Source organism: Manis javanica, chromosome 1 (genome assembly GCF_040802235.1).
Source record: "Manis javanica isolate MJ-LG chromosome 1, MJ_LKY, whole genome shotgun sequence".
Taxonomy (NCBI): Eukaryota; Metazoa; Chordata; class Mammalia; order Pholidota; family Manidae; genus Manis; species Manis javanica.
Window position 1 is genome coordinate 51988843 of NC_133156.1, and position 22012 is coordinate 52010854.

Genomic DNA, 22012 nt, shown 5'->3' on the forward strand with positions numbered 1-22012 from the left:
TTGATAATTTTAAGGATAATTAGGACGGAACACATGCACTTAGCCAATGTCCAGGTGAGAAAGGTTGGGCAAGTTGGGAAGATTGGGATTCTGGCCCTGTGTGTCCTACTGCCGACCTTGGCCATGTATGTTACCTAAGCAGGCCTTGCTTTCTTCTGTAAAACCGGGACAGCTGCCATGCTCTGGAGCACTTCAGTGGGCCCGGCACAGTTCTAAGTATATTGCTTGTGTTAGGCATTTAATCCTCAAGACCACCCAGCGAGGCAGCTACTGTTATTATCCCCATTTCACAGGTGAAACAAAGCAGAGGGAAGTTGAGTTACCTGTAGAGTAAGAAAGTGGGAGACGAGGAATGCAAAGGCAGGCAGCTGGGCACCAGCATCCAGGTCCTCCAGCAGCAGGTGCTGTTTGGGAGGTGGGGGGCAGGGAAAAGTTCATCCGCAGAATCCCACTGAGCAGAGGCACATCCTGGCATCTGAGCTCCTGCTACCCTCCAAATGGCCAGCTGGGCTGCCAGGACAGCAGGGAGCTGGAATCCACACAGATTTTATTTTAATCCTGGATAATAATAGTTACCATTTGTTGGCACTGGTTTTAAGAGCTTAAATTACATGATCTCATTTTTTTTCTAAACAACTCATTTTGAAGATGAGAAGTCAGAGGTCCAGAGAGGGTGAGTAACTTCCTAGAGACGCACCACTAGGGGAGTGCGGAGCCAAGGCTGTAACCCAGGACTGCCCAGCTCCAACATCCGAACTCCTGAGCACGCACTTCTTCCCAGAGCAAAGAACCCCCGGTCCAGTCTGGAGTAAGGGAGAGGGGATGGCCAGAAAGAGAGCCTTGGGAAGGTAGACTTTCTTTCTATGCCCACATTCCCATGCCCACTCCTACCTGACAACAGCCATGCCTCCGGGGCAGGGCTGAGAGAAGCTGCAGCATTTCTCCCAGGCTCCTAAACCTATCCTAGCTCTGAGTCTCCCAGTGTCTGGAAACAATGCCACCACAATTTAGGGTAACTGTGCGTGTGCCTGTATGTGGACCGTTTCCACCCCTCCACTGCACCACAGCTAACACTGTGATCCGATGTGCATAGAACCGCCTCCACTGGATCAATGTGTCATGATAATCATAGCTACCTCTCACCAAATGCCTAGCATAGGCAGGGCACTGTGCTAAGGGCAGTGAAAATCCCCTCACTCATTCTTTCTAAAGACGCTTTATAACGAGTGCTCAGGAAATTGAAATGCAAGGAGGTAGAGTAAGGAATGTGGCCAAGGCTGCACAGTCACCAGGTCACCCAAACCTGTCAGATTGACTTCAAAATCCATGATTTTAATGCCAACTTTAGGCTGCATATTAGCCTGTGCCAAGACAACAGAGATCAAGAAGGCACAGTCCTTGTTCCCAAGTAGCTCACTGTCCTGTAGCAGGGACACCTGGATGAACACATTGCAACTGGGTGAAGGTAGGAGGAATGACAGGTGCGGGGCTGGGCCCTGGAGTTGCCCAGGGGAGGGAAGTGTCAGCCTGAATGATGTATTCTTCATGACTCAAAGGCAAAGGGGGAAAAGACAGGGCTGTGGCAGACAGTGAGTGGCTCATGGTTCCAAAAATTTCAGGGAATGGCTTCAAGCATGCCTTGATCCAGCAATCAAAGAACGGTTAACAGGAGTGTCTTTGCAGTTTCAGGCTGTACTTTCAGCCATGTTGACTTTACTTCTAAGAAGTCTCCCTGACAGGAGGACATCCAGTAGAGGCAGCTGGTCCACACGCTACAAGGTCAACATGCTCAGCAGCCCCACTGGGACAGAGTCCCTGATTACTCTCAACTTCAGCCCAGTTCCCAGGATTGGGTGTCACTGGGTTTGCTCAGGTCTCACTCAATCAGTTTGGCAAGAAAGGTACAATCATTGATCAGCTGTAGCCCAGGTCTGAGACACCTGCTCACTCCTGAGACTAAAGGAAGGAGCCAGCCCCCTGCACATTGGGGAGCTGGCACTGGGAGAAGGGGCAGCAGGTCCTGAGTGGGCAACACCAGTGCCCGCCCAAAGTCGGTCAGGTGAGGGAGACTTCACAGCAGAGGACCCCTGGGAACCTGGTTCTGAGGGACAAAGAGAAGCATGCTGGGCAGAGCCTGCTTGAGGAAAGGGTGCTGCCTATCAGAGGGAACAGCCTGTGCCTGGCCGTGGAAGTGTGAGCTAGTAGTTTGGCATATCTGGAGGCCTGAGCATACATAGGACAGGAGCATGAGATGTGGCGAAGAGGGGCAGGTAAGGGACTGCAGGCCTGGGGCCATAGTAGGAGCTTGAACTTGCTCCTGAAGGCACCCCAGGGAGGTAGTGCCTGACAGTCAAGGGCAAGGGCTCTGGGCTGGACCCCCTGCACTGCCCCTCCCTCTCTGGGCAACTCTGTCTGATTCTCAACCTCTCCATCTGTGAAATGGGGAGGATATGGTCCAGCCTACACAGAATTCATGATAAATTCATGAGGCAAATTCATGATAAATAATTTGGCTGGATAGTAAGTACTCACGGACACAAACATTACTGTGGATGAATTTTAAGCATCAGAGGAACATGCTCCAATCCATACTCTAGAGAGCCTCCTCTGGGACAGGGTGGGAGATGGAGGCCAGGAGACTACTAGAAGAGTGATGGCTCGGGTCCTGGTGGGAGAGAATGGAACCCTCTGAGGAGACGGAGAGCACAGGACCGGTGGGACCGTGCCTCCCCTGCATGTGGCAAGGATGGGATGGAGGGCAAGGGAAGGATGCAGGACAAAAGTAAACAGAAAGACAAAAATCTATCCTTGACTTTGGATCCCTTAACTTCTCACTTTTGAGCAAACAGATTTTCTCAAAAAAAAAATTCAACCGATTTCCCTAGTTTTTTTCTTTTCCTCTTTCTAATACCCACCCCCTCCCAAAAAAATCCCTAGACCGTTTGATTCCCAGTTTTGAAATCTTAAAAGAGTTTCGTTTTCAGCCTGAACGTGCTTTGCGGGTTCCACTGCTCATCTGCCCCACCTGCGAGGCTAGGCCCCGGGGCTTCAGTGAGAGAGGGACTCGGGCGGTTCGGGCGGGTGTACGAGTGACGCCATTCACCAGGATGAGTCCGAATCTTAATCAAGTGCTCAGAACTCAAGTTCTAATGAATCCTCAGCAAAAATAAATGAAGAAGAGGAAGAACAGGAAGCGGAGGAGGAGGTGATGGTGGACGAGGAGAACAGAGACAACAGTGGCAGTGACAAAATCAAAGAAAACAGAAATTTGACCAGAAAAGCCACTTAGCAGAATCTTTCACAAGAGCTATTTGATGTCTAAGAGTAAATAATAAGGAAGCTGACACTGTCCTAAACTCTCATTTCAAAGCCATTTTTACAATCATTAGTTCATCAGTGAATGAATTTGGAACATATGGATCATATTTCACTAGCATCACATGATTTTAAATCAGAGGAAAATGGCTGTGGGGAAAACAAACCATGAAAGGGCCATTTTTTAAAAAAACATTTTATTTTTTGGTTTTCTAAGACCTACAGCTTGGTAACTGGATGAAATGAAGTTGGACATAGATAGATCGGGTTGCTCATCAGGTTTAATGAGAATATACACCTCGGGTTTCCACTACAGCACCCAAGCTTCCCTGGTTGGAAACGCTAGAGGGAAGGAAGAAATAGGTACATGTACCTGTCCAGGTACCCAATAAATCTCAGTGAGAATTTCCCTGGGGAACCAGCTGCTGGGCACAACAAGCCAAATGCCCCTGGATGCTTGATATCAAAGTGCAGTGGACATTCAGAAGGACTTTGAGGTTCGTGGCCTCTTGTATTGCTCTCTGCTGGCAGGATGTGGGCAATGCCCCCAGACACCTCAGGCCTCATTATTAATAGCAGAAATGACAATAGCTGAAGCCTGTTGAACTGCCGCTATGTGCCAGGCCATATTCAAATACTTGACATTCCTTAACTCATTTAATCTCCTCAGACTCTGTCCTCTCTTTCCCTTTATAGATAGGAAAGGGGGTGTAGGAAGGTCCAGTAAGCTATCCATGATAACCCGTAGTTACATGGTGAAATGCATCTTCAAACCCAGGTACCTGGGCTCTTACCCACTAAGTGGGAATGCCGCCCCAGACATGGTGGAGGTCTGGAGAGCTTCCCTCTCCTTGTCACCCAGCACCCATGGGGAGGCTTAAAGCATCCCTCTACAGTGTACCCCAGGCCTGCCGTGTGCTTATGTTTCTCCCAAAGATGAGATCTCCTGGAAACACCAACTTCAAGGCCAAGCCTGGCGTCAGCATGCCCCTCCTGGGCCCCGGAGAAGGACTCCCCAATGATCTTGCCTCCCTCCCCGCCTGCACGGGCTGACAGGGCGTGCAGCCCTTCATGGAGGTAGGAAATGTCTGCAGGCAGCACACACTTCCCCAAGAAAGCATCACTTCTCTTCAAAGACTAGGATCTTCCAGGGTGACAAAGGGCCTAGGCCCCAAGGAGGGTGGGAAAAGAGGCCTCCAGGTTGCCTTTTGCAGTCCCCCCACTCCTCCTTCCTCACTCCTCTCTAAATACACCAGCCCTCCTTCTGTCCCCAAAAGTACAAGGAACTTTCCTGCTTCCCAGCTTTGCCAACACTGGCCCCTCAGCCTACAGAGCCCTTCCCTTCAGGCTGCAGCTTCGTTGCCTCCCTCCGCTGACCACCCTGTCCCAGGGGGCCCCTTTATTCTCTCAGCCCCTTGACTCTCTTGCTGCCCTGGCTTTTCCCCTTCTGCGCCTTAACCCTGGTCTGTAATTGCAAGTTAATTTGCTCACTGAGTGTTCATTCTCTCTCCCCTTTGTCTGTGCCCTCCAGCAAGTCTTGCACAGTCTGCAATAAAACAAGATGGAGCACAGAGCCCTAGTGAGCCTGGAACATCCACAGGTGCTCCAGAGCTATTTCACTGAACTAAAGGTATCAGTCAGATTCTAATCTTGGAGTGGAGCTCTGAAGAGAGAATTTTCTCTTCATTTCCTATCTTTGGGACTTTATATTCTGGGGGAGCTGGACTGGGGTCCTGAGAGGTACACAAAAATTTATTTTCATTTTATTCCAATTTGACAAATGCATAGGTGGGGAACCTGTGACATGGAACCTGGAAGTACTAGCCCTGCCCTCTGGAAGCTCTGAGTCCCAGGTGGGACACTGACGCAGACTGCCCAGCTTGAGGGAGGCATCCAGGAAAACGGCCAGTGGAGTCTGGACAGGTGAGCATGACCTTGCTCAGCAAGGAAGGGGGCAGGATGTCCCAGGCATACAGGCAGAAGAAGCAAAGGCCTAGAGGTGAGAGAGATCATGCATATTTAGGGGACCTCCCATGGTTTGGCATGACTAGCATGGAAAAGGTGGCAGAGGATGAGGGTGGAGAGCCAGGCCACAGCCAAATCCTCAGATTCATCAGATCCATGCAGGGGGGTCTCCTGAAGGTTTCCACCCCATAGTCTAATTGCATCCTCCTGTTGGCAGAGTGGCCAGTGTGGAGGAGACAAGACTTGGGGGCCAGGAGAACAAGAGGGGGCAAGTGAACAGATCTGAGGGCTAGCCAGAGGTAGACCTTAGGGACTGGGCTTTAGATGGCACATTCAGGGAGAGGAAGAAAGTGCCAGAGCCTCAGCCCATTCCTGCAGAAGCACTACCCTTAGCGATCCCCTGTCTTGTGCTGCAGATGCCCAGCTGAACAGGCATTGTCCCCAAGGTCCTGACCACTGCGCACTGGCAAATTGGCCGCAGGACACAGCTCAGCTCTGCTCCGGGGCGGATTTGCTGGAAGAGCCTGAATGGCAAGGCCTTTCAAAGTCGTCAGCACAGAGCCAAAGCAGCTCCTCTCACCCACAGCAGGAACTCTTGAGTTCAAGGGCTACAGGGAGGACGATCTACTCTTTGGCAGCTAAAATTGTTTCCTTCACAGTGTAGAGCCCCCAACTCACGAGGGTGAGCGGGCAGGGCTCCAAGAGCAGAATACCGCTTCTTTGCTCTTGGTTCAGCGCCAAGATTTAATTTTTAATTTTCAAAAACATGAGTGGTCAGACCACGGCTGGAAAATTGAAACCATCCTCTGAGCACCTCTGCATGTCCCACGTGGACCTTCCAGAGCAGACTGTGATGTAGCTGGGACACAGCAGCACTTCACAATTATTGTCCAGTTAAGGAATGAGTGGAGGTTTAGGTCTCCTCCTTGGGCTGCAACCATCCTGGCATTTAATTCTCCAGCTCTGTATGACCTTGGGCATGGTTCTGAGCTTCTTCAAACCTCAGTTTTCTCACCTTTTAAAAGGGAGCATTTATATAATATCTCATAGAGCTATTTTGAGATATGCATGTTAACTTTTAAGGCTGTGCCCATCATATATTGGGTGTGTAATAAGAAAGTCTAGATTTCTCTGGGTTATATACTGTGCTAAGGCTTTTAATTTAGAGGATTGAAAATTATATCAACAATAACTTTGCCCGTTCATGTTCCCATTTCCTCCCATCTGTGGCCAGGTCTATGGAAGCTTTCAGATGAGTGGGAGGCTGTGTGATGTTTAGCAAGTCTCCAAACCTCTCTGAGCCTTAGTTTCTTCATCTGTAAAATGGCACCAACAATGTCTGCCAGCCTAAAGTTGTGGATCCAGGAGGGAATAATCAATTACCTAGTACTCAAGGGAATATTCCCTGATGAAGGGATGAGCTATGTGAGGCATTCATAAAGGCTGGCCATGAAAGAGTGACAGAATTTTTTCCTTTTTTACCTTTCAAGAAGGAAAGGAAGGTTTTTTGCCCTAGACAACAGAAGTTTCCCTGGCCCATAAGAGAGGTAAGAGGCTTAGCTATTTTCAAAATTTTAGGTTCAGAGACATATAGAACTGGTTTGTCTGATTCCAAGAGATGAAAGGGGAATGAGATTTCCAAAGGAGGGCATCAGGTGGATAGTGGACTCCACATGCAGTAGACAGGGGCTTCCCATCCCCATAAAAGGCCCCAGGTAGCAGAACCTCCAAGGAGATGACTCATGCCTGGACCCTTGCAGCAGGACCTGCTACATAATATACCCATGATCCTGAGCTAAATGAAAATGCAGACCCCTTGTTAAAAAATTATTCAGAGTCACGACAGAGAGCATTAAACCAAGCTGTGGGCCCTTCTGAGCACAAGACCCTGTACAACTGCACAGGTCAGACACCCACAATGGGGGCCTTGCCTTTCTTTGGCCTCAGAAACCCAGTGACGTTTCCATGGGATGGGCACCAAGGGAGTGGACACCCTGAACAGAGCAGCCCTTGCCATCCAGGGGACTTCGGGACCAGTTGCCTATCCCTGACTTTCAGTCTGCATGAGGTTTCCAGAATTCTTGTACAAGTTTAGGGAAAAGCCTCTTCCCACTCTACACCCCTAAAGAGCTGAGACTGAATATCTTGCCGGCCAGCGGGGTATGGAGCCAGATTTAAAGTAACTTAGAAGAGTGGAGAAATGCGACCATTCTTGTGTATGTGCGCCGTGCAGGAAATGCATCTGGCTGCTCGAGCTGAATTACATTTAGTCCCCAGAACAGTCCTGCTGGCTCCAAGTCCAGGACTCTGCCACCATGTTGATGCAGTAAAAATATATCTGAGCCAAGCACTGTGCTAATTGCTTTAGCTCAGATAACCCTCACAACCACAACTCTACAGGGTAGGCATTATTAATAGTCCCATTTTGCAGATGTGGGTACAGAGACTTAGAGAGGTTAAGTAACTTGCCCAAAGTCCAAGAACCAGTGAGTGGTGGAGCTGAGTTCTGAGCCTAGGTATTCTGATTCTAAAGGTTGCCACCTAGCTACTCCATCACCTTGCAGACTAAGCCAGAATGGCTATCTTCTTTAGGCCTTTTAATGTAACGTTTTTCTTCTTTCCCTACTTAGTATCATCTCTTACTCTGCATTCCTGGATCTTAGTCTCTTGCTGCAAGTGCCTTGAAGCTGATAAAAGTGTTGGAAATTAAAAATAATGGCTCCCTCATATCCACTCACCTACTGCAAGTCACTGTGCCCAGCCTTTCTTGCCCCACGCAATGGTATGAGCGAGGCAGCGGCAGTGCCACTTCATGTAAGAGGAAAGTGAGGCTCCAAGAGAAGTCATCTGGCCAACATCGCTCAGCTAGGACCAAACCCAGGCCTGGCTGACCACAGAGTCAAACGAAAAGCAGGGCGTATTTCCTGTAGCAGTTAGGTGAAGCAGGAAAAGACCTGGACTTTTTCACATCATGGCATATATGTCCTCTGACATCCTGCTGTGTGGGACCCTCTCTTCCCATTCTGGCCTCAGCTTCCACGTCTATAAAAATGGGGAGCACTAAGCCACCTGTAAGAGCATATGTTCTCTGTGTCCAACTTCCCAGTTCAGATTCCAGTCCTGCTGACTGTGTGACCTTGGGTAAGTTATTTAAACTCTCTGTGCCTCAGTTTTCTCAACTGTAAAATTGGGATGAGACTAGTAACTGTCTCTACTTCTTAGATTTGCAAAGTTAAATGAGATTTAATTGTGTAAAGCACTCAGCCCAGTGCCTGGCACACAGGAGGCACAGAGTAAATGTTAGATATTCTTACCAACATGAAAGGTTAGCTGAGATATTCAACTGGGTCCTTCCATAGCCTATCTACCCAACCCCGATGCCTCACGCCCAGAATCCTGGACCCACCCCCTGCAGCCTCAGGCAGGAGCCCAGCTAGGTTCAGCGTTGGGCTGGAGGCATGGTGGCAGGGCAGCTGACTCTCTACATATACCTGGCTAGTGACCCCGGAGGTGTTGTCTGGGCATGAAGTAAAGGAAGCCGGAGCTTGCAACAAGCATGGTGGTGCACACTTTCACTTGAGTGCTGAGAAACAAGAGTGACTTAAGTTGTTCCAGGGCTCCCCGGCAGGGGGCAGCCTAGGCCGGTTCTGTTGGCACGGCACACTGAGCTTTTGTGTCCGCGGTCCAGCTGGGGGACCCGAGATGAATCCCAGCAGCCAAAGAGCCGCCAAACACCCAGTCCAGAGTTGCCACGGCCCTGTCCCCACCCTGGGAAAGAGAAATGGGAATGGAATCAAGTCAGGCTAAACAGGCAGAGTGAGCTTTCATTGACACACTGGCAGGTGTCCAACTCCATGCCAGGCCCTAGAAGTTGAAAAAAATAGAACCTGAATAACCTACCAGTGTTTGGGATGTAGAGGGCAGCAGATATCGGAATGTGCCACAGGGCTATTAATAATGATTTTGGGGGTCATGGAGGAGGAAGCAACCAAGGGGAGGAAAGTCAAAGACAGTGTCTCAGAGGAAGTGAGCCCTCAGCTGCATCTTGCAGGGTGAGTCGTCTGTCGGGCAGTTGGTCACAAGGAGAGTGTCCCAGGCAGAAGGCACTGTACCAGCAAAAGCAGGGAGGCATGAAATAGCACCAAGCTTTCCAGAATCTGTAAGTGCTAGCCATAAAGTATGCAGGTAAGAAAGGGATGGTTGATGAGATTTTCAGGGGCCACACAGCTGTTACTTATTGGAAGCCCCCTGAGAGATACAGGCATCGTCTCATTTTCTGTGCCCATTTTGCAGATGAGGAAGCTGAGGTTCAGGAAGGTAAATCAGTTTCTCCAAGATCAACTAATAGTAAGTAGGGCATCTGGGACTGGAAGCCAATTTCACCTGCTCTAAAGCATAAGGTCTAAACTACCCCCACCCACCTCTTAAACCCTTGGGGACCCTTGAAAGCCATGGTAAGGAGCTTCTTTTTTACAGTGAAGCCCATTGGGGTCTGTAGGATATCTCAGTGGAAGAAAGAAGTGGTCACATTTGCAATTAGCATGCTCACCATGGGGTAGAACAGAGAATGAACACGAAGGATCTGGAAGGGAGTAAGGTCAGAAAATCAAGTCAGCCCAGTGAATACCAGCCCCAGTGTCACCCCCCTGACCCAAAACCACAGCCCATGACCTGGCCCCCAATTATCTTTCCAGCCCCTCCTCTGCACATATACTCTGACCATACTGCCAGCTTCCCCTGCTCCAGTCCTTACATTTTTTCACATCTGCAGCTCCGTCTGCCCAGAATGCTTTCCGCTGCTCTTTGCCTGACCAACCAACATTCACTCCACACGAAGGTTCCAGCTTAAAGGACGACTTGCTTCTTCCAGCTGAGCCAGATGGCTAATTTCTGTGCACCTTGCTCACCCTACCCCCTCCCTTGACCATGTTCATTGTTCTCTCCTTTAAGAAAGGGCACAGAGCTTTGCCTCGCCCACCTGACTCCCCAGTGCCCAGCACATGGAGCAGCTCCTGGGCTTCCACATGAATTGGGGCTCCAAGGTGCCAACAACTCCTTAGAAAACCTTTAGTCCCCCTCACCCTCCCTGAGCTGCACTCTCACGCTAGGCATCCACCCCTGGCCACTATTCACCAAGTTCTTCCTGGTCTTGGAGACATTTTCTAATGAACCTGGCACCTGACAACAGTTTAAAGGGAAGTTTCCAGTCATTAAGTTGGGGCAATTGTGTTGTCTTGAGACTTAAGTGAGGCAGTTCAGAGGTCTTCTACTCTGAGAAGGCTGGTACATCCATTTCCACCATGTTCAGGCCCTGCCAAGTGGATTGGGTCCCCCCAGGTCTCCTCTGGCACCTGAGCAATCCCTTTGGGTTTGCATGCCCACCTCTACCACTAGACTGGGTCTGATTGAACCCCAGGTCCAAATCCTGCCACATGGCAGGTGCTCAGAGACTGCTGAACTAATGCTTGAATGACTGGCCTAATAAACATGGACCATCAGAATGGACATCTCAAACTGAATGTTGCCCAGGTTTGGGCTTTGGACCTGGAGGTCACCTTGGCTCAGCTTGGATGGACTGGAGGGACCCACGTCCACCTCTGATCTGGGACCCGGGTGGCAATGCCTGCCGATGACACAGATCTGCTGGAACAAAGTGGAGCCTCACTTCTTGTGAATCCCTTGTTTTAGGGACTGGTTATTTCCATCCTTGATTCCCACCCAAGTGGGTCACAGTGTCAGGCCCTTCATTAGTCTCTTGTAGGCACCTCCCAACTCAGGCAGCTGGTCCCTATCTCAAGGGACCCACAACCTGCCCTCCTTCAACATGGGAGGTTGGGGAAGCAGGGGATGCCCAGTGCTACTTATTCCTGGAAATGTTAGACACCCAAGGCTTGAAGTGGAAAGAGTGGGCCTTAAGGTACAGTGGTGAGTTTTCAATATCAGCAAAATCTGTTACCACCTCCCATGTGCCAAACACTTTACACACTTTGTCTCTGACCTTTACACCAGCCTCGTAGATGGCTAAGTGCCCCCTCACACACACACACATTTTATAGCTGAGGAAACTGAGGCTCAGAGGCAGACCCAAGGTAACATATTGAATTATGGTGAAGCCTGGGTCCCAGCCAAGTTCTCTTTGGCCTGCGACGTTCCCAGGGATGCTTCAGCTGGCTGGGCCCTGATGCTCTAGGGCTCTGTGGCCCCTCTCACCGCTAAGACAGGGGCAACCTGGCCTCCTCTGCTCTCTCAGCTCACACTGCCCAGTTCTCGCCACTCCTGCCAAGGGCTGGGACCTGATTTGAATTTGGGGTTCTCTCTGCTGCAGCCCAACAAAAGTTTTTATTGGAATGTCCCTCAGATTTCCAGACTTTGAAGAAGTTTCAACAATGCAGTAAAAGGCAGGTCTTTGCCACAACAAAAGGCAGAAATATCACCAAGGAGTAAACAGAATTCCTTGGCTTCTTCAGAGCATGTGTCAACATCTCCTTTTTTCCCCTCTCCCCCCTTTTTCTTTTCTTTTCTACAGATTCAGAGTTTGTCTGGGAGGTGCCGTCCTGGCACTGAGGGGGTGGCTAAGGGCTGCCCCAAACTCAGCAGCTCCACCTCAGAGCAGCTGCTAGGGCCTGGGAAGCTGGGAAAGCGGAAGCTGCTGCAAGCGGCTTTCCCAACGACCACAGGCACCACATGGAAAAGCCATTCCATGCTCCCAGCCCCCGCGCCTGCCCCTGGCACACACATGTGGCGTGCTGCAGCTCCAGAAACAGGCCTTCCCAGAACAAAAATGTATGTGACATGTACAAAACGGCTTGATTTCAACTGATGGCTGGAAATTAAATGGATTTGAAATGTACATGCTTAAAAACAATTTTGGCAGAAAGCATACCCATTTAATATTGCATCTCTAAATGAGGCCTTGCTCCTCAGACAGGCTTGTAACATAATGAAAACCAGCAGTCAGACCCCACCTGGGACCCCCACTCACCAAGGACATGATACCCAGGGGCAGGGTGTGTATGTGTGAGTCCATGATACCTTGTGCCTGCAAGGGGAAGCAAAGGGGTAGTGCTGGTCACAGGAAAGGAGGTCATGGCCTTTCAGGGCTTCTGGGCTCTTAGAGGCTCAGAAATCAAGGCAAGGAAATAACCCAGGAGGAAGCCAAGACTATTTGTAAGTGTTGAAGTGGAAGGGGAAAGGGAAATTAACTGGGCACTGGTATGGAATCTGGAAGGACACCTGAGCTCTGAAACCTATCAGTCCTCCTTCTGGATTCTCTCCCATTTCCCGACTGTGAGACCTTAAGCAAGTCACTTCTCTCTGGGCCTTCATTTCCTTTCTGGTGAAATGGGGCTGAGAAAACTTACCACATTTATGGGAGGATTAAAAATAATGTATGCAAACCAACTCACTGTGCCCACTGCATGCCTAGCACTCACTAACAACTCTTACAATACAAATATATTATAGAATGTGACCTGTGAGGTAAGCGTCATATTCCCATTTTAGAGATGAGAAAACTGAGGCCTGATGGCCTTATAGGTATGCAGTGACAGAGTTTGGAACTAGAAGCCAGATCCATCTGGCTTCAAAGCCCACTATGTCACCTCTCCCTCTAGAAACACTGGTTTCAGAGGTGGAAGAGTTGATTCAGTGGGGTAGGAAAGAGAGGTCCAGCAGGCGGACTGAGCTTTCCTCGGGGGAGAACATCATGGACACAGATACTGAGACAGGAACAGGCCTCCAAGGAGGGTACTCTTTTTCAGAGTGAAGAGAGTAAGTAGCTTTTCTCTGCCGAAACTGGGAAAGGCTCTGGGGTTGAAGCGTGACCAGGACACAGCCCTGGTCCCTATTAAATACCATTTTACCCTGGCCCTATCATCTCCCTAATCAGTGATCATTCAACAGCAGCTATTGGCCCCTACCCAAGGAAAGAGGCTCCAGATGACCATTAGATGCCATTACCCTTTCTAATGCTTACAGTCATCCGAGAATAGACCTCCTGTGAGATAGTGAGGCCCCCATCTGTGGCTAGTCTGGGGTATTGTTGAAGTACTGAATAGATCATTGAACATGTAGCAGTTCAGAGGTTGGTACAACTTAGTGTGACATTATGTAACAAGAGGATCTATTCACTCTGAGATACTTGGCAAGTGTTTATTAAGCACTGACTACATGCTAAGACCTGTACTGTGTGCAGAGGATAAAAAATTAATATAACATAATCCTTGTCTTTAAGAAGCTCCTGTTCTTGCTTACTTTGCCCTCAGCCCCTTATGCCCTTTCTGAGTCTCAATTTGTCTTAGTTATGGACTAAGTTTGATGGACTACAGTTTTAACTTTCTAAGCAAGTATATTGAACATTGGGTATTTATGGTTCTTTTTTTAAAAAGTCTTTAAATAAGCCATTCAGAATGTTTTTACTAGCACAAGGCCATGGCCTGACTGCGTCTCTTCTACAGCAGGGTTCCACAACTTCAGCACCAGTGACGTGTGGGGCTGGATCATTCTTTACTGTGGGGGCTGTCCTGTGTTACCAGCATCCCTGGCCTCTACCCACTAGATGCCAGTAACACCTCTCTGCCCAGTAGTGACAACCAGAATGTCTCCAAATATTGCCAAATGTCCCAGCTGAGTAAATGACTGTTCTAGAGGATTCTCTCCACCAATACAAGGCCCCAAAGGGGAAATATGATAAAGGAAATTCAGGGTCCCTATACCTCAATAATTTATAATCCCAAAGGTCTACACGAACCACCCACATGGAAAATAAAGCCTCAAGGACCTACTGAGTGCTAGGCCCTGGGCAAAGTGCTGGAGAGAGCCCAAGTTCAAAGTCAGACATTCTGATCATCAAATCCCATAGAAAGCTTGCAGGGCTTGACTATCAGTATCCTCATCCGTAAATAGGGTTATTGTAAGTATATGAGTGAAACACAATCTGTACAAAGCATGAAGTAAGTACAGAGTAGGTGTACAACCTACATGAATTCCCTTCCTTTCTCCAACTCGGTTCCCACATTCCCAGACCCTGAGGTCGGCAAAAGTAAATGCCTTCAACTAGCAACTTCACGCTCGCCTCTACCCTCCCCATGCAGAGCGGCAAGGTAATGCAGCATCCCCTCGGGGATCCAGGCAGACAGATACCTGGGCATCTCCAAGTTGGAATCTCCAGGGTTTGGAGTAAACGCAATGCCCTCTCCAGGCTGTCCATCTTTTATTCCACTCACACAACATCCAAAAGAAAAAAAAAATGTTTCCACAAGGCCAGGCTTCAAAAGCATAAAATTAGCTTCAGAAAAGTCCTAAACTTTAGCAAGCATGCTATTGGGCAAATTTTAAGTGCCATTTGCATCCGTTTCAAACAGCTCTTTGAGGGGCTCTGGGAAACCTGTTGGGCAGCTTTTAGGTTTCAGTAAGCACCAGTCACCAGACGCCTGGCCATCGTAGTGCTCTGTGCACCATGATTCGTAAGCAGCTGAAAAACCTGAGATCAAGTGCAAGGAGGACTCTGGCTGCCAAATTTCAGAGCAAGGGGAAAAAAAAAAGAAATCTGGAATGTGTTTCTACTTACTGTCCATTCCAGTAAAATGAAACGGTCTCTCCTCCAAACATGTGTTACTGCTTAGGCCAGAAACTGTATATATTGGTCTAAATCCAGAATGGTCTATGTGACATATTACTCCATATGACAAAATTACTACAACCTGCATTCTCTGTAGAAACGTCTGTTGCAACAGTATAGGATGATAATTTGTTGTACAACAAAAGTACATAATAATTTCATGTCAGTGTGGGCCAGGCCTCAGGATTTTCAAAGGGAAATTGTAGATGCATCTGGACCAGTGCTGAATACACACCCCCGAGCCCCCACCTCCACCACCCCCCTACATGCTCATATGGTATGTGATCAGGATGGGAGAAAGTGGGGCTTTATTTATAACATACCATATTCCACTTGAAAGTGACAAGAACACACACACACAATCAAAAACCTAGAAATAAAGCCAAGTGGAAATCTGGTGTTCTCATGCGTGAGGCATCAGTGGCCAGTGCTGGGTCACCTACCAAAGGGCAAAGGAGGGTAATGAAGCCAAAAGACAGGAATGTTCATCTTTTAGCACTGAGCCGTTCCGAACCCATCCAGAGCGAAGCCATGTGAATTCCTCAAGACCCCCCAAACCACAGCCTCCTCTTCAGCCCTTGTCTGGGGTAAGGTTTCATTACACACCCTGGGCCCTGTTCCAATCCTCTCATCTGTCCCTCTAAGCGGCTCCGACAGATCACTCCACAGTACACGGATTCTCGTTGGGATAATGTCTTGGAGAGTAACAACTTGAAATAGGATCCAGTCAGAGTGCGTTAACAGTAAAGCATTTCTTTATGACACTTCCCCCAAAGCAAGGTTGCAAACCAGGGAGAAATATATGACTAGAAAAACTGAATGCAGAACAAGAAACAGCTCCATTGCTAATACATTTTCGTGTGACACCATTTTTGCTGATGGGGAAACTTTGTTTAAAGGAAAACATCGCAACGTTCTTTTCTCTTCCCTCCCTTCGGTCTTGCTTTCCTTCCTGCACCTTCTTCCTTCCTTTTCTTCTTCCTTTCTCCTATTCCTTTCCTCCCTTTCTTTTCCTTCCATTTTCTCTCCCATTGGACATATTTTCAAAGTGAGACACAAGAGATTTTTCTGGGGAGCCGTCTTCAAGTCTCCCTTCTGGGACATTTCCCCCAAAGAGTGAGGACGTTCAGACACCACCGACTCCTCCCAGATCCCATCTAAATGGCAAACCTACTGTTCGCCCAGAAAATTGGCTGAGCTCTTCTCAGACACACTTAAAACGTTCCTATATAGGAAAAGATCCTATAAAAGCCTTTTATATCTCCATTATACCGAAATCTAACTTAACTTGTCTCTGCTATCAAGGGCCATGGTTAAGCTACTGTGGCTTAAGGGAACCAAGCTTTCTCTGCCGTCAGCCTGGGCAGCCAGACCTGTCTTCTGTGTTTGGTGACCACCGAAAATCCATCTTCTTAGAGTTTTTTGGTTCAATAAAACATGAAACATATTTGGCCTGGCATTCTTCCTCAGGATTTTTAAACCCGTGTGCACTTTATGGCAAATGAGATCCATATGTTCCTGATTCACTGATACTTAAACCATTAGGATGCTGTTTTGTAAGAACACTTTGATGTCCAAGGGCCGTCGAGCTGTTTGGAGGGCTTTTCTCTTCACAAACAGGAAGTTTTCCCTTCTTGAGGAGAATGTGAAGTGAGAGGCCAGTTTCCCCGGAGGTGGGACAGTGAGCCGGGAGTGGTTCCGGCCTGCCAGGATGGGTTTGTCCCACTCCGGACCCTGCCCCTGGGATGGGTGGGCAGGGAACTTGTGTAAGGAGCCTTGGGGCCGAGATTGGGCCTGGCCTGGCGCCTGGGTCATTAATGCCTTGCCCACACCCCTGGGACTCAGACCCATCTCCCAGAATGGACTCAACATGCCTTGGTGTGTTCATTGCTTTTATGGGGCATCAGAATAACATGTGGCAAAAACAGCCAAACATGGCAGGGAGAAGAGTAGGGGTGACTTTCCCTTCTCAAAGACTGCTGCAGAGATGGTGCCCTGGGCTTGATCAGGGGGTGGGTAGGAGTCAAGACAGGGAGTTTGGGGACCAGTTCTGGGTGTGGCCAAGACCACTCACGGGGCATCCGAAGGGCTGCGATATTGAGTGTGCTTGTCAGGGACCAGCCTGCACCTTACAATATCCAGGAGGGCCCTACACCACTGAGGTGGGAAAGAGGAAGAGCGAGGGCTTCGGATGGCCACAGGCCTGGGTTTGGAATACCAGTTCTCCCCCGCCAACTTGGCTGAATGATTTCACCCGTCAGAGCCTCAGCTACCCACCCCTCACCCCATCATCAGTGCCACCTAGACCAGGGTCATCATGAGAAATGATGGCTGGAACTGGACTGGCTGCATCACCTAGCCCCCTCTGCAACCTCCACCCACAGCAGATGTCTGGCTTCCAGCATTCAATAGGCTTTCTGTCTGCCCACTGCTCTCTCCAGCTTTTCCTGGGATGTGGGCTATTTCCCTGGCCCAAGAGGCCAGGTTCTCCTCTCCTCCAACTAGTGCAGTCAGGGGGCTGGCACATGATATAGGCCCGGCCAGCAGGATCCTGTCATCTGTGGTTTTGAATCTTGACTTCAGCACAAGGACACCTGGAGGTCAGACTCACCACAGCAGCAGTGGAGCTGGGGGCCGTGGGTTCCTGCTGCATGTTCCTGCTGCCCTGTCCTCAGACATTCTTGGTTCCCACTCACAGTCCAGTCCTAGCTCTCCAGCGTCCTGTTGATCTGAGGAGTGCCTGAAGTCCTAAGGAGGACCCTTTGTGCTCAGGGCAGAGGAAATTTTTGTTGCTTGAAGCCAGCAGGCCTGACAAATCCGTGCCTCTAAGTCCTCACAGTCACCTTGCCATCTACCCTGATGTTAATCTGTACCTGTGGCTGGCTCCTCATCTAAAACACAGCCATCCAGGCTGCTCCCTCACACCCTCACGCCCAGCACGCTGGTTCCCAACTTGCCCCTTGTGGCTGCCCTTCCCTCCCACCCACATGCACAGAACACCCTGCACCTGTCTGTTCTGGCGGGGCCAACTCCAGGGCTGAGCACACGACCAGTCAGCGGGCTTCATTCCCCTGGGCATGGTGAAGGGTTCAAGAATGGGCACATGACCTGAGCTGGTCCAATTTGAGTAAATCTTACATGCCATTTGCAGAAATTCTTGGAAAAATTAAGCTCACTTTCAGCTGGAGTTGCTAAACCTGTTGGTTGCAAACCTTTGGGCACACTTATCCTTTCCCTCTTGGCTCCTGTCTCAGGAGGACAGGTGGGCTGCCTGTTGTCCAGGGCTGAATCTTCATCCCTTCTCTTTGGACTTTTGGATCAGACACACCTGAGTTCAACTCCCGCCCTGCCACAAAATGAGCCTTCCATGACTGAGGTCACAGTGGCTTGGCTCCCTGTAAACAGCCCCTCCTGGGCTTTGGGGCTCCACAGAGGGCAATCTGTGTTCCCAGATGGTCATGGTTGCACAGTTGCAAAGTGTTCACAAGTGATGTCACATCACTGTAGATCATGCAGCAATGTGGTCCTGCTGGTATGGGACAAAGTATCCCTGTAATCCAATTTTTATCACTATACAAAGTACCTGGGTTGGAGTTCCTAGGGAATGGGGCTGGGCATATGGCAGGTGACAAGAGGTTTGAAAGGCATCCACTCCAGGCTTCCCACCACCTGGCAGGACCCCCATGCTGGACATGCAAAAAACCTCCCCTGCCATTGCTCAAGGGCATCTCTCGAAAGGGAATTGGGAGAAACCTGAGAAGACACACCGTCTGAACCCCTGACCTTACATCACTCCTGTTCTTCACAGTGATCAGCCCAATTTGGGCTTATTGCCATGAGCAGCATTGTATAGAAGTATGTGGGCTGGAGAACTCATTTCACATCCCTCCAATGTAGTCTTCTGAAGGACGACTTCACCATTTCTCCGGCAAGCAACTTTTCCGAGTTTGGCTGCCTTGTCTGCAGGATAAGGGTGGTGTGACCCTCTCCTCCAAAAGTGGATGGAAGCAGCCCTCAGCACAGTGCCTGGCGAACAGTCGGCACACGGTGAATACCTCATTCCACACCCACCCAATTTGCACTGTGCAGCCTCTTCTATCCCATTATCTCCTCTCCCTTCCTCTAAAACCCCATTTCAGCTCCTCATCTCTTAAATTAAAATAAAACAGAAGCCTTTCCTTAGCCCATACCCAGCTACCACCCCATTTCTCCCATCTACAACCAAATTTCTTGAGTTCCTTCTTGGCAACTCCTGCTACTGCATTTCCCACCCACAGCTCGGAGCTCACTGCATGCCTGTTTCTGACTCAACCTCTCCTCTGATGAACTGTCCTGAGGTTTACCAAGGACCTGCAGCAAGGCCTCCTTTTTTATATACCTCAATGGCACAAAGACAGGAGGAGCTATGGGAGGTCTGAGGGACATGCTGGAAGGAAAAACCTCAGGAGATTCAAGACTAGATTATAGCAAGTACACTCTCAGGGTTGGGCAAGAATGAACATCCCCTCAGATCTGGGGCCCAAGGCTCCTCATTAGCCTCACCCTAGTCCTGGCCCCACTTCTCACAGTGGGAACACAGACCCAGATTGCCAGGCCCACTAACATTTCAAGAGAAGTTGGGGAGGTGGATTTTTGCATGAAAGCCCATGACTCTATAATGTCAGCCCTGAAGTCAAATAAAACACCAAACACTGTGTATGTCAAGTACAATATACCAGTAGGCTAGATTTAGCCCCTGTGCTGTGGGTCACAGACCTCAGCCCGAGCTGGCTGAAGTGATAATGATTGGCCTAGGGAAGCTGTGGCTGTGCTTTGGGGGTGATACAGAAAGGGGAGAGTCAGAATAGGCAAGGAGGCAGAGAATGAGGAAAGCGATACCTCTGGGCCCAGAGAGCATGTGGACCAAGGCCCTCAGCTCCAGTGGGGGGACCCTAAGGGATGGCAGGACCCACCCGGTGGCTGTGGTTGGTGTGACCCTACACACTGGAGTTTCTAGCCTCTGCGAAGACTCCTGCCCATGTGGATTTGAGAACATGCTGGCTGGGGCAATGGGAATCCCCGTGGATCCAGGATGAGCTGAGGGGACCGGTGAACCAAAACCCCTCCTTGGCATAACCCAGGGGTGGGAGAGTCCCAGTAATGACCTAAACCATCAGGCTGACCCCTTCAAACCACATCTAAAGTTGGTTGAAAGAAAATGAGAAATGCTTATTTCTTGCCCACCTGCAATTCACCTCCTCTGCTTTTAAGTGCACTTTTCCATTTTTTGCCTATATTTAGTCTTTGGGAGACTTTTTTTAGATCTGTGCTCTTACCTGAGAACTGCCTTTCCTGTGTCTGTTCCTCTCACCATGCTACACCAGTGCCTACACAGCACCATCCAATAGAAAGAAGGTGGCAGCCCCATCAGAAATCCTAGAGTTTCTAAATTTTAAACAGTGAAAGCAAACAAAATGAAAATTTAGTTACAGAGTTTAAGCCAACATATAAAAAAATAAGTCATCTCAATATTTAATCAACATAAAAAAACCTGTGAGATATCTTATATTCTCCTATTTGTATTAAGTCTTCAAAATCCATTGTGTCTTTTACATGCACTGCACGTACCTCTCCGTGTGGACTAGCTGCATTCCAAGTGCTCAGTAGCCCAGCTCAGCGGTGTGACTAACGACTGGGGGCTGAGCAGTCCAGGCAGAGCGTGTTTGTAAGTGTTCAGTGAAATGAATGACTCAGGGGCTATAAGAAAGTTATGGAATCTCACCAAACGGAGGCCTGCCCTGCTCTCCCCCAGGTGGGTGCTTGACAGGGTCAGCTTGTAGCCTGAGCCCCCAGTGAGCTGTATCCCACTGGTCTTGGTGGTCTTGGTGACAGGACATCCTCAGCACTTGCTTCTCTGAGCCCAGATGTCAGCCACATGAAGCCTAACGATCTACAGCTGGTCCTTGGGTATCTTTGTACTCCCAGAGGCTCAAGCCAAGGAATGATGATAATTATAATAATAATTGCTACCATTTAATGCTTGCCCATGGCCTGGGTGCCAAATGGGGCCCTTTATAGGATTGCCCATTTGCACACACAGACTGAGATGTTCTCCACTTTATAATTGAGACAGTTGGGATACAAATAAGCAGACTTGCCTGAGGCCATGCAACAAGAAAGTGGCTGAGCCAGATTTTGGACCCAGAGCTTTCTTACCTCTCATCACCCTTCCCTGACAGACTCCTGTCATTTGCCTCCCTGGCATCCATTCTCAATCGCAGAAGAGCTCTTGCTTATATTGTATGGAGGGCCCGATCGCCACTGGAAGTCCTGGTCTGAGCAGGCTCCCACCAGCCCCAGAAGCAGGGAGGAGGCTGGGCCTAAGCCCATTAGTGGTGTTACACCCACAGCCACACTGGTTCAGGAGTGGGTTTATGACCCAGCTGAGGGGTCTCAGGCTAGGAAGGTAACACTGAATCAGAGAGCATAGCATGTGAGGCCTGGCCCTGAAGCAACCAACCTGTGAGGACTGAAGAATGGAGGCAACGCAACAGGAGAGAAGATTCAGGAAGAGTCAGGGAGAAGGTGTGTTCTGGCAGCACCCCTGGATTCCTGCCCCAAATCCTGCCTGAGCTGAAGTTACCTGGGCTGCTCAGTGACGTGGGCCAAGTCTGCAAATCTAGAAAGTGGCTGATGTGGGATCTGAAGCAGGTCTAGAACAATTGCCCATACACCAGAAGAAAAGGCAGATGGTAGCCACACTGCAGCCAGATAGGAGTGACCCCCTTTCCACTGACCCTGACCTTTTACCTTTCCTCAGCCCCACCTGGAACCCCGGCGGTGTCCCAAGGCTTAATTACTTAGAGCCATTGTATCTTTAAGCAAATGGCTCAAATTCCTTCATATGTTCAAAGTAGGCAAAATACAAACAAAAAGACAAAGCAAATCTTGTACTATTTTGCAACTGCGTCATGCCCTCACTAGGTCGTTCTTAGGTATTTTACCATCTAATGCTGGAGGTGCCATCCTAGGCTGCCAAGAGGGCTGCTGGTGGTGCCTGATGCCACTGGTGGGTCCCACGTCAGTTTGCTATGTATCAGGTACTCTGCTGGGTGCCAGTGAGCAGAGGGTGAG